The sequence below is a fragment of the Balearica regulorum genome, chromosome 5 (assembly GCF_011004875.1).
Source record: "Balearica regulorum gibbericeps isolate bBalReg1 chromosome 5, bBalReg1.pri, whole genome shotgun sequence".
Taxonomy (NCBI): domain Eukaryota; kingdom Metazoa; phylum Chordata; class Aves; order Gruiformes; family Gruidae; genus Balearica; species Balearica regulorum.
This window is the reverse complement of record NC_046188.1, coordinates 55,400,304-55,412,404: the sequence shown is the minus strand read 5'-3', so window position 1 is coordinate 55,412,404 and position 12,101 is coordinate 55,400,304. Positions and strand designations below refer to the sequence as shown.

Below are 12,101 nucleotides of genomic sequence, written 5' to 3'. Positions count from 1 at the left end.
GAGAAAAAAAATACCTTTCCCTAAATATCATATATGTACTGGCCCACAAAACAGTGGAATCTCACCACAAAGAAAATGAGCCATTTCCCATGAGACATAAGAAAAGAAAAAAAAAAAAGGAAAAAAATATTGAGGAAGCAAAGTGTGTGACTGCCTGAACAGGAGAGTGGCACAAAGTGGCCACCTTATGGCTCCAATTGTTTGTTGCTGGTACATATAAGAGTCAAGCCACAGAAACATAAACACTCTCCTCTTCAGAGAGACAGTGGAACTGATCTTGACAAAAGATGATGATGAAATGCCAGATATCACCACCACAGCCCCTTCATTCACTGGCATGGCAAGTTTGGAAACACAGCAAAGAAGGGATCTGTACGTAGGAGACTATAGCAAGTGTACATCTTGTACCTGGGAATGAGCAAAGTAGAACTCCACAAAGGGAAATTATTAGTAGTAAAAGCTGAGGCAAGAATTCGCACTGTAGAGGGCTTGTGTTCAGTTTTTGGAATATGAATCAAAGTGGATCTTGTACAGCAACACTGTACAGGAGATCAACCTGCATTCAGACAGCAGAAGCAAACCTCCTGTCCATGGCAGGGCAAAATACCTGGAAACCCACACTGCATCCTGAGTGCTGGGAGTGAGGCAGGTGATCCTTTTGGCTGGCCCCAAGTCTGTCCTCCTGGTAAAGCCTCCTTCCAGAGAATCGTGTCCCCAGCACGATGCCTGTCTGTCTGGGAGGAGTAGCCCTGGAAGACCTGGAAGAGAGGAGAGCAGCTATGGCTAGCAGAAGGAAAGGCAACACAGGACAAGAGTCAAGGGCTAGGAAGAGCCCTTCCTCTCCTTGCTTATGAGAGGAAAAGCCCTGGAAACACAGTGCTGTGGAAAGAGTCACAGGAAGGATTTGAGGCTGCAGAGGTGCAATGACACTGAAGCCATTTTTGTAAGGTCTCTGGTCCCTGCAAGCAGCCTCTATCTTCCTCTGGGTGGCAGGTCCCTCCCATTCAGGGGGTTCTTCTTAATCCAAGGCCAACTCTACTAATAGTAGCTACCCTGGCAGGGCTGTGCACAAGAGAGGAGAACAGGCCATTTTGCCAGTTCTGCATGCTACAGCCAGGCATCCCCACAGCCCTTGAGACAGGTATTAGATACCTAATCTATAAACACGAATTTATCTTTAACATATTTCTATGTGCAATTTAGCATATTATAGTTTTTATATATATTATATAATATCATGTATTATTGTATCTTTATTATACATATTACATAGAACATTGTATGTAATATATAATATATACCACATAGTATTGTAATAGTGTTGTAATACAGTATAAATAATACACATGCAAAAATATATGTGTATCTGTATTTATAATAATATTTATATATTAATCTTATTCTATACACATGTATATACAAAAGATCGATTCTCTTTATTCCACTATTGGTGACACACTTCTTCATGTATATTTAGGATTTTATTATTGAGAGGAAATTTGCAGCCACTCTGCTATAGCAAATGAATTTTGAAACTCTTCAGCTGCTTGTGGGACTAGCAGTGAGGAAGAATCCTGTGTTTTAGGGCATTACCATGAATATATGGATTACCATTCCCAGGGCAAGAGATCCTGTGTCATAAGCAACACAGCACCTTACTGAGAACTTCCTCTTGAAAAAAAAAAAAAAAACAACCAATCAGCACTCACTGAGTCCAATACCCTCAATCTTGTTGGTCTGAGCCAAGACAGACTATATCACAAAGGCTATTTTGGAAGTTGCCTCCAAAAAGCTACCAACACAGTTTTATAAGTTATTTTGTCACTGATTTGGATATCTAAAATGGCTCATAGCCAGTCAAAACCTAGTATTGGCAAAGACTGTTTGTCAGTGGAGATTTTGTGTGAGCAAGGATGCTTCCATCCTGTGCATTATCCTTGCCCAAATTAAGCTGTGCAATAGACTCTGCCTAACTAGGGAATGAAAACATTCTTTGCTTTCCAAAATATTTTCTCATTTGCTTTAATACTTGCTGGAATTTCTTAATGTTTTATAACAACTGACTAAAGTGATGGAACCAGATAATTCAGATATTTGATATTTAGGTTTTGTAGAGCAAAGGCACAAAAGGTCTCAATATTTTGTAACATATTTAGGGCACCTAGGAGCTTACCAGGGCTTTTCTGCTACATGCTGCACAATGGCAAGGAAAGAACTGTGGCCATAAGGCTTTAAAAGCACAAATTGGTAGCTATGGCTTAAGCTAAGTGAACGCTATGGGAGGAAAAGTGTCTACAACACACTGCTACTCATAGTCTGGAAAACAAAAGTTAATGAAAAAATGTTTTCACTGAATAATGTGAAATTGTGTAAAATGAAGCAGTTATTGAAATGCCTGGGGTTTAACACCCCATTTTCAGCCACCTTGTTAAGAAGCCTGGCTTTTCAGTGACTACATCATCTGTGACATCCACAGTAACTGCAGTACAAACAGGAAATCCTGAGCTCAACATCTAGTGGCACAAAGGGATCCCAGGGCTTTCAGGTTTTTAGAGTGATGAGCTATTTTGAGTGCCTCAGTTCTGAGGTGCTCAGCTCAGCTATCAGAAGGTAAACACTTAGCTGCTCCTGGAATTTAAAGCTCTTTGGAACATCTCTTGCAGAGTGGTCAGAAACTGAGGTTTCAAAAATCCGTGGTCAAATATGAAAAAGGTTGATCTGTGTCTCCAAAGAGGAATTCTACCACAATTACTTTTGCTACAATATTGCTTTGGGAGAGAAATTGAATTAAGGACCCCACCATCGCAGGCACTGCAGACCCAAACTGCTCACCTCTGAGGGCTGATGCCTTCTGGGTCTTCCCCCCTAAGTCCTATGAAGGAGCTGCCAGCATCCTATTCACTGACACACCCTACCAGCTATTGGTGAGTGCACGTGGAAGATGTGCAGGTAGATTTCACACCCTGTCCAAGAGTGGTTATGTAGCCAGTCTACCCACGTTTTAAATTACTAAAGATTTGACAGCTGCTTATTTTAATTTGTTTTGAAGCAGAAGCATTATTGTCTGAATACAAACACGATCTGGAACACACTCCATATATCTTGGCTTAAAAACCACAGGGAGAAAAGGCAGCCTTGTATGTTAGGTTAGGGAGTTCTGGATTCAGGACAAAGCTTCACTGTGTATTTCAGGTGTTTCCTTGTGGAGTTTTGCACTCAATACTTCCATACATTGGATTGTTTCCTCTTGCAAAAAAATAAGCCAGCAGGGCATACTCTTTGTAATGGCGCTGGAGACCACCGAGCACCCTCTGCCTGCTTGATTCCTGTAACAATGTCATTCCCTGAGTGCTGAGGTTGGTGAAATCAAACCCCACTGAGCGTGGGCCCTCAAAGGCTACAGAAATATGTATCCTGCTCTACAAAAGGCTTCTAACATCACTTTAAAAGTAGGTTTGAGAGAGGCTGTACTCCTTATAAGTATGATGATGTGAATTAAACCACTTTGGGCAAGTCACAGTGCAGAAGCACAAAAAGGGAAAAAAAAAAAAAAGTCTTGCTCCCCCACAAAGAGTCCCAGGACTCATGCAGCCTACAGCTAAATTCAAGGCAAAGGAATGCCCAGGTTAGCAACTTGAGAGAGAGAGAGTGAGCATGTGTCTGCGCACACATGTATGCATGCAAGAGAGTAAAACCTGTCTACCAATTATCTTTTAGTTTCACATTTCCAAAATCCAAATCTGAGGCTTGGTCAGAGATACATACCTACCTTCATCCGGCTATACTTGATCCTACCTATGAGCACATGTGTGATTTTTTTATTCAGTTTGAAAGGAGGAAAAAAAAATACCAAAAAATTCTAAACCATAGGAAGCCTCAGGACTAAGCTGATTTTGCCAGTCTTTGGGATTTCGCAGTTGGATTCTGCCTAGCTCTAGTCAGGAATTCCCCTTTGTAAAGCAATTGCATAAGAAATGGCTTTTCTCTTCCCACAAGGAAGGACTGGCAGCAAGTTAGAAAGGAAGAAGTGTGATTTTCACAGGAGATAAAATAGCATCCAGAACAAAGGTGGTGAGGTGAGATCCTGAAAATCCTAACACATGACGCTACCTCCAGTCATTGCTACAAAACTCTCCTTTTCAGTTTAGAGCAGAAAGTGTGCAGAGTCCAAAACCAGTTACCTACTGCCTAACAGAAAAAGACTAAAAAACCTAGCAATAATGGGCAATTAAAGTTCCCCGGTTTCATTTGTCATGTGTAGTTTATGTTCCAGTGTGAGATGCTACATGACTTTCTCAGTTTCTTTAATACTAGAGCATTTGACAGAACTGACAGCATAAAAGTGTGCGGCATCATCTGAAAATGAGATTAATAATTACATTGAATTTATGCAGCAAAAGCATGAGCATATGGAAACAGGAGTCTAGGACTTAGGGAACGTTTGAATGTTTAGTGGTTGTTAGCTTACAAAAGCAGGAAAACATCTGCAAATTGCTAAAAGCTTAGCTGTCTATGATGGATAAGACAAAAGTGAACAAGCTTAAAATGTAACAAAAATGATTTAGGTTAGGCATTAGGAAGAAAAAAAATACAGATAAAATATGGTGAAGCACTGGGATAAATTTCCTGCAGAATTTCTACAATATTCACCACTGGAAGTCCTTAATAATAGTCAATATAGCTATCTTTCAGGAATGATAAAAGACACCGCTTTGGGACAGGGGAATGGCATTTGGACATCCCTATCAAACGTACGTTTCCGCAGTCCCTCAAAGAGATGGAAGACTTACTTGCAACACTTACAGATCCTTCTGCACCATCCCATATACCTAGCTGCAAAAGTCTTGGGGCCCTTTTGGATCAGGAATCTGTATATGTTAAGAATTTCCCATTGAGCTGTTGCTGAGCAATATGAAACGTTTCTTACTCCCACCATACTGTCGCCATATAGTTCTCACTACCAGCCAGACTAGGGAGCTAGCAAGGAAGCTGGCAAAATAAATTCACATCTTCTGTGACAATGTTCCTATTAAATCACAAGATTTAATCTGTCCTAGAAGAAACTGGAAAACTTGCCTGTGACCTACAAAGAACCATTCCAACCTTTGCCTGGTGACCAGCTGGCTGGCCATGTGGTCATAGAGAAATACTGTACATGCCCCACTTCCACTTCTGATGCAGTCTTGCTTATCCCAGTAACTACCTTGTCAAAGCACATGGCTGCTTGCTAGGACTAACATTTGAGAGATCTGCTTCTAATTTATTTATTGCAATGTCAACACTGAATAACTTAAGCATATTTTCCACAGATGACTGCACATTTTTTTTAACACACTGTTTCATGTCTGCATGCCACTAGGCATTCCAAGATTTTTTTGCAAGCTGTCATATATATTTTTTGGCATTACGTAACCATTTCATCCATGAGCTGCTAGTGGACTTTTTATCTGACTCTGGAGCAAGCTTTGTCTATCTGCAAGCCTACCTCTTCCATTTGTCTCAGCTAAGAAACATGAATTTGAATAATCTTGTGAGTGAACCAGTATGTTTGCTGATGTGAGCTTCTGTATAGATTGTCTTATCATCTCACTGAAATAAGACAGACCACCAAGATGGTCATCTCTCCCTTCACAGAGAAGAGCTTGATGGTAACATCTGATTGTGTCCTCATATACTTATAATGCACATGCAAAAGCAGAACTGGATTTTTCCCCTTGAAAATAATTCCAGTTTCATAATCATTGCTCAAAGGATCTGGAAACATCTTACATTAGGATTCTTAACAAAATATTGCACAGGTTGCTTTTTGAGAGCCCTAGCTTTTGCTCACTTCCACAGCATTATTTGGTTGCTAGTATCATGTGCCTATATTCAGTCATTTAATCAGTCATACAGATTCAATGTTTCTTTCAAAAATTCAGCAGAATTACTTGCACATTCAAAATGAGTCATTTGTTTGAATCAGGGTCCATATCTCTAAGAAAGCCTGGAAAATCAGTCTTGACAGATAACAAAGTAGTTATAGAACTAAGTATTTTAAAGCAGCTTTCATTTAACCCATACTTTGGCTGAGCTGCAGCAAAAAGATTTGTCTCTATTGTTAAATGTTTTGGTGATACATGGACTAAGTTTGAAGTTAAAGTACGGTTTTCAGATTAAAATAAAAACTAGGCAGAGCTTTGTGATTCAAGTCACAGATAGGCAAATGTTGGCAGTTTCATGCAGGTGTAATAGTTTCCAGAGACAAACCTCAGGCAGATGAACTATTGTAAAAGAAAGTTGGTCAAGTATTTGAAGAGATGCCTTGTAAATAGAAATCACGGGGTTTTATGGAGGTCTAGCAAAAAGCACAGGGCTTTGGGTATATTTGAGTGACTGATGCTTTGTAGAAAACCAATTCACAGGTTGCCAGCACTGATCTGAAACTCATCTCAGCCTAGCTTGCTCCTGCAAGAGATACAGCATTTACTGGTCATGGACTTAGTGAAAAATTACTAGACATGGGATTTTTTTTATTATTCTCTCCACCTGCTCCCCTCCCCCCCAAAAAAACCCATACTGGATCTCATTAGAATCATAACATACTTTTCTGCAAGCCCTACAGCACCAATAGCTTCATCATTTCTCCTTTGGATATAAAGATGTATTCTCATCTCCTATTTCAGTCTTGGCAAGCCCACGGTTCGCCTATGAGAGAAGCAGCAAATCTCATACTGCTCAGGGCCCCTGCTCATACAGACAACTTAGCTCCTGTGCTTTATTGGTTCAACAGGGCCAGGAGGGTTATGATGTAATGATTTAAATAGTTTTGTCATTAAAACCAAAGCTCACCTGAACAGATCAGTAGAAAGAGAGGGTGCCACTTCTATAGAAAATTTCCTGATGCTTCAATAGATGTAGTTCAAACAAAATGCAATCTCCCTCTGACTTTCCTCCAGAGGTTCAGGGAAGGGTAGAATTTCCTGAATTTCCCTGCCAAAGGATAGTGATTAAGAGCCACTTTTTAAATACTTCTGTTAGCAGCTGCAAAGGGAGAGGCTGGCAAATCTTCTCCGAGTGTGATCTGTTTCTTTTCTCCCATCTAGCTTGAGTCAGGATTGTTAAATGATTCTGAGCAGTATCAAAGGAGAAGAGCACCCGTCTGCGGCGTGCAGCTTCTACTAACTCATTCTGAATGTGTGATGTGGAATGAATTATGAATGGTATGTCGTGTAGACCGCTATTTCCTAGAAAACAAACTCTGAAGTTACTGAAACTTGATTTGCAAAAGCCATGCTGCTTCCACTGCCACCACCCACTTTTCTTGTTGTCTATGGTCAAAGAGTGGTGTCTCTCTTATCAAAGACTCAGCCAAGGTCTCCCTTCCCAGGTCCCCACTCCAGACATACATTTGGCTGGACACTGGGCAGACATAAATTGGCAGACAGTCCCAAGTCCCAAAGAGTTTACTATCTCAATTAAAAAAAAAAAAATAGACAAAGGATGGTGCAAAAGATGCAGGCACATATGCTTGAAGATTAAGAATTTGTCAATGGTGGAGGTTGGAAAAGAGCCCCAATCATCGGATTTCTGTTCCAGTGCTTTCATCACCAGCCTTCACTGCCCATCTGCATTGAAGCCTGGCACTTCCAGGCACTGCATCAATGAATTCTAGTGGTTTACTGGGCTTGTTTAAAACAAAGCATAAAATTGTTTCTTATCTCCAAGATCAGAACTATCTCAGAAATGCAAGGTAAAGTGCTGTTTTAAAAACTGATTCCCAGAAGTAAACAGTCACATCTGTGTATTTAATACTGTCTGGTCCAATCCTCAGGCCTTTTTTCTGAGTAGGCCTAGCCTCCTAATCCACTTTTGTTTTCCTTCCATGCTGAGTGGAAAGATACTGGCTCATTATTCATGAAAAGCTAAGTCTGATTTTGTTACCTTGCTCCTTACAGCCATGCAAAGCTGATGTGAAACACTACTATTCTGAATTAATTGGCACTTCATATTCACACTGTACTGACAAAAATGGCTAGGTTAGACACAGGGTGGTAGAGAAGCAGGGAGAAGCAGGCCTTTGAGAAAGAAAGAAAGAAAGAGAGATAGATAGATAGATTTAATCAGAGGCAATATAAATTAGATGATGAAATTCTCCACTTATGGGCATGATGTCTGTCAGACTCTTTCAAAATAACCTTATCAAAATATATCTGCTATTAACAGAAATTATGCAGGAGTGTAATTTCTTCTCTCTGCAGAATGAAGACATTTTAATGTAACATATTTTAATCAAAATAACCCCTTTAAAAATCTCCTCTCTGCCTTCTCTTACAGCTTCTGTGGTTTTGGACTTTTTGAGATTTTTCTTTGTTGGTGTTAGAGCCAGAAAAAAGCAATGGCAGCAGTATCTCTAGTGAAATAGGAATCATTCACATGTGTCAAAGCAGATAAAAGAGTTTTGATCACTTCAAACACTTTACCTAGGTATTTTCTTTAATTATAGAAAATGTTAGCTGCCATTATGTAACGGAAGAGCATGTGACATCCCTCAAAATCCTCACTCCTTTCCCCCAGCCCATTCGGATCCTAGGAAGAAGAAAAATTCTGTTGTAAAAAAAATGTAAGGAGAAAGAAGATTAAGAACCACTAAATAATATAAGAGTAATCCATTGGTTTGATTAGTGTTCAGGCCATTATTAGTGAAATAAAGACAGATAGCCTTATTTTCAAAGGCATTAGAACATGTACGAGTTCCATAGTCTTCACTTGATTTTACCAGCATTGCTCATCTCTGGACTTGACAAGCTATCCTATTAGGCATGATGGCTGATCTCTATTGGCCTCTGAGAGTGGGCCAGAGAGCGCTCTTTTTTTGACCCCTTTGGCAAGAATGAATGCTGGTCTCCTTAGAAAAACATACTCGCTGAATTTGGTGCTATCAGATTTGCTTACAGCTTGCTAGATCAGATAATTAACAAAGAAAAATATTCAGAAGAAAAAAAGGGGTGGGGGCATGCCCTGGTTTTAGCTGGGATAAATTTAATTTTCTTTCTAGTAGCCGGTATAGTGCTGTGTTTTGGATTTAGTATGAGAATAATGTTGCTATAACACACTGATGTTTTTACTTCTGCTAGGTAGTTGTTGTGTCTACACTAAGTCAAGGACTTTTCAGCTTCCCACACCCTGCCAAGTGCACAAGGAGCTGGGAGAGCACAGCCGGGACAGCTGACCCAGACTGGCCAAAGGGATATTCCCTACCATAGAACATCATGCTCCGGATATAACTGGGGAAACTAGCTAGGAGGTCAGAGAGAGAGATTTAACAGAAAAAAAAAAAATAAATTGGAGAAGAAATACTGGGATTCTTCCTATCAATACCATTGCTCAGACACGGTTTTACGAAATCTTGAAAGCAGACACACACTTCCAAAGCTGCAAAGCCTTCAAGAACATGCCCACCCTGGGAAAGGGCTCTCGATATTGTTAAATACAGATAGAAGGAAACAAAAGTTTCACGGTCCTTTAGCAGGTGCTTCCTGCTCTGCTGAACCAGGGACTAGAAGTTCTCAATTCCCTTCTGAAGCCAAGATGTGCACACACAAGAGCTAACAGCAAGAGAGATCACTGCTAACATGTACCACTGCAGAGAACTTAAATGTCCTGTCAGAATTGGTTATTTCTTCCCTTTAATACAGCTAAACATCACTTTTCAAGATATTTGCTGTGCAAGGTCAGCTTGAAGGTTGTCCTAAGCAGGAAAAACAAACTCAGGAGAGATATTCATATACACCAAGAGGAGAACTGTGTATTAAGTCAGCATAAAGAAAGGGGCCTTCTTCACAGACCCCTTAAAATGCAGAATGTTTTTATTCCCCTCTCTACTTCTTATCTGTGAGCACTACCTGACTTAATGAAGTGTCAGCATTTCCTTCTGCAGCTTGAATTCTCAGGGATCTATGACTCTATGATAAAAATCCAGTCCAGGCTGAAATAGGGCATACATGCTGAGGCTGCTAGGAACATTTTCCTGAGTTCTTGGTGCAAGATGCTTTTTGTTTCTCATTCTACTCATACTCAGACAATTGGGGTATTAATCTCTACTTAATTACATATGCAAACTGACTTTGACCACTTAAAAGACTCTTAACTTACTTTTCAGGGAGACTGTTGATATACTAAAGTCAGTAACATTAAAATGAAAGCATATAGAACCTGTACGCATTTATCTAGGATCACAAAGCACATGCCAAACACCAGCTGGGTTTTTTTTAACCTATTTAACAGATGGAGAAACTGTGCATGGAGAAATTCCCCTGTTTAACAGGAGAATCTGATAAAAAGATACCTGCAGTCCTGCTTCTCAATTTCCCAAACCTCCAGATTGTTTATCTTCCAGACAACTATTTATATTAGACATTGATTTTAGCACATATCAGCATGTATATTAGATCATCACATAACAACGCTATGATAGCCTGAAGCATTTAGGGAAAGGTACTGGGTTGGTTTTTTTTAAAATCTATGACAATGGCTAGGTTCTGATCTCTTTGGCAACACTTGGATTTGAAAAGCAGAAGAGCCTGTTTGGCTTCTGTATTCTTCCAAGCTTATTTGCTCTTACTGGCCAAACACCGGCACAGGCTGCCCAGAGAGGCTGTGGGATCTCCAAGCTTGGAGATACTCAGACCTGGATCAGACAAGACCCTGAGCAACCTGGTCCAACTTTGAAGTTGTACCAAATGACCTCCAGAGGGCCCTTCCAACCTAAACGATTCTGTGATTTTATTCTCTGCCAGTTTCTTTGTATTCTATTAAATTGTTCACCTCAAACTGTGGTAAATCCTTGCTTTTTACTTTGTTTACTAATACAGAAAGTCAAGTGTAATTCTGCACTAGGTCTACCCAGGAAAGCAGACAGGAGGAAATTCTTGATTGCAGGAGAGATTTGGTAGCTTGAAGCATAGGTTATTTTTAACTAGTCTATTCCTTTGGCAGCAATTTCTTTTACATTATTGCACTGCATTTACTGGCAACAGACAATTAGAAGAAACTAATTCTTTTTAACCCCTATTTTGGCTACACTGCTGAAAAAGGGACAGTATGAATCACAGGACACTATAAGAATATTTGAATAATATTTTAAATGCCACAGTTTCTCATGCTCATGAAGACAGTGAAATGTCTTATGTGACGTCTCTTGTCAAGGTTACACACAAGACAAACAGGAAGATAACAGACGTAGAGAGCAAAATGGAAAGAGGTATTACCATTACTGTACCACTCTGACGCACAAAGAGACTTCTTAGATATATGCAAACTACTTCATTGATTAAAGGAGGATTGAGCAGAGGAACTGTGGTTACAAGACTCATGAATTTTAGCCTGACTGTATCCCTCAATTATCCTGGAATACAACCAAGAGATCTCTTTTAGGCCAAGGAAAGCCTGAGAAAAGCTGAAAGAGTTGGAGTTCAGCCTGGAGAAAAGAAGGCCTTGGGAGACCTTACTGCGGCCTTTCAATACTTAAAGGGAGCTTATAAGAAAGATGGGGACAGACTTTTTAGTAGGGCCTGTAGTGATAGGACAGAAGATAATAGTTTTAAACCGAGAGAGGGTAGATTCATACAAGATATAAGGAAGATATTTCTCACAGTGAGGGTGGTGAAACACTGGAACAGGTTGCCCAGAGCGGTTGTAGGTGCCCTGTCTCTGGAAACATTCAAGGTCAGGTTGGATGGGGTTCTGAGCAACCTGCTCTAGTTGAGGACGTCCCTGCTCATTGCAGGGGGTTTGGTATAGATGATTTTTAGAGGTCCCTTCCAACTCAAACCATTCTATGATTCTGTGAAAAGCAGGAACTGAAGCAGAAGCAGCAAATACTCCTAAGATAAACACTCATTGACCTTGGAGGCTGCTACCACCTTCACTGTAACTTGATTAACCAAATTGTAAACCAACAGCCTTAAAAAAGAGATTCATCTAGTTCTGGTACAAGTCTTACATTGTAATGAGAATCTCTTCAAGAAAACCTTGTCTGGTAAAGTCCAATAGATCTGTCTCCTTTTGGATCAGCTGACAGGCTTACCTGAAATCTCTTTCTTCTCCTCCCTGTCCCCCAC

General features: G+C 40.2%; 1 protein-coding gene across 6 annotated transcripts in view; it reads left to right on the top strand.

The window, feature by feature from the left end:
• The window catches only part of KCNC1 (potassium voltage-gated channel subfamily C member 1), a 128,356-nt gene that overhangs the window by 79,697 nt on the left and 36,558 nt on the right, over nt 1-12,101 (top strand). The window lies entirely within an intron of this gene.